The 1,483-nt window shown below is 46.3% G+C and overlaps 1 non-coding gene across 1 annotated transcript; it reads right to left on the bottom strand.

Moving 5' to 3' along the window:
* Nucleotides 1–899: 899 nt before the first annotated feature.
* TRNAG-UCC (transfer RNA glycine (anticodon UCC)) lies at nucleotides 900–972 on the bottom strand. The gene has a single exon. It is a non-coding gene; the product is annotated as a tRNA-Gly (tRNA).
* Between the last annotated feature and the right edge of the window lie 511 nt (nucleotides 973–1,483).

Raw genomic sequence — 1,483 nt, 5'->3', positions numbered from 1 at the left:
GGTATAAGATTGTTGTTGTTAAGTTGCTCAGTCATGTCCAGTTCTTTGCGACCCCATGGACTGCAGCATGCCAGGCTTCTCTGTCCTTCAGCATCGCCCAGAGCTTGCTCAAACCCATGTCCATTGAGTCAGTGATGTCATCCAACCATCTAGTCCTCTGTCGTCCCCTTTTCCTCCTGCCTTCGATCTTTCCCAGCATCAGGGTCTTTTCTAATGAGTCAGCTCCTCACATCAGATGGCTAAGGTGTTGAATATAAGATTAGATGACATCATAAGGATGGAGTCCTCACCAATGGAATTGGTGCCCTTATAAGCATCAAGAGAGAACTAGCTTCCTCTCTGCTCTCCAGCAGAGGAGAATACATCAAGAAACTGGCAGTCTGCAACCTGGAAGAGGGTCCTCACCAGAACCTGACAATGCTGGAACCCCGACCCCAGGCTCCCAGGCTCCAGAACTGCAGGAGATACATTCCTGTTGTTTATAACCCACCTTAAGATTTTCTGTGGTATTCTGCTATAGCAGCCTGGACTGACTAAGACACTTCTTCATGAAAAAAGTTTCCAAAGCCCCTGTGGAGAATCCAGGTTTACTATTGCTCTTGTTCTGACTTTAAGACTCACCTTCTGCTTTATGCCTGTCAGACAAGTATGGTCTTACCTGCAACAAAAATGTTCCTACTACCTTCAGATAACCTCCTGATCTGCCCTATTTTACTTCCACACATTGGAGGTCACATTGCAAACACAATGAACACATTGCAAGACCATTTACTTCCCTCTCCTTCCACTCTATTCTTTATTTTTTTCATTCATTCATTTATATATTCATTCATTCATTTGGCTGCACCGGGTCTTAGTTGAGGCTTGTGGGATCTTCAGTTGTGGCATGTGGGATCTAGTTCCCTGACCAGGGATCGAACCTGGGACCCCTGCGTCGGAAGCACAGAGTCTTAGCCACTAGACCACCAGGGAAGTCCTTACTCCCTTCCTATTCTGCTGACCCTGGGCCACCAACACTCCTTGCCTAGGCCACCACAATACCTTTCCAATTGTCATCTCCAAGCATCCACACTTTAACTTCACAATCCAACATGTCACAGCAACCAGAGCAAACTTTAAAAGTGTGAAGTTGAATATATTCTTCTCCTTCAAGTGTATAATAAAATCAGTTCTAGATTTTTTTTCTTCCAAAACCCCTTCCTCCCACTGTCTTCTGCATCTCAGTAAATGGTGATGCCATTCTTCAAGTGGCTCAGGCCCAAATGCTTGCCATCACCCGTAACCTCTCTCTTTTCTTCCCACTGCAAGCACATCCATTCCACACTTAGGGTGGCAGGCTCCACCTCAAACTAGAGCCACCTACTTTGCAGGAAACACACCAGCGCTACTTCGATCCAAACCACCATTGTTTCCTGCCAAGATGACTAAAACAGCCTGCAAACTGGTCTCCCTGCTTCCACAGATGCCTCCCTTCAGGCTGTTC

Source organism: Dama dama, chromosome 4 (assembly GCF_033118175.1).
Source record: "Dama dama isolate Ldn47 chromosome 4, ASM3311817v1, whole genome shotgun sequence".
NCBI lineage: Eukaryota > Metazoa > Chordata > Mammalia > Artiodactyla > Cervidae > Dama > Dama dama.
Note: the sequence above shows the minus strand (reverse complement) of the source record. Positions and strands in the feature narration are given on the sequence as shown.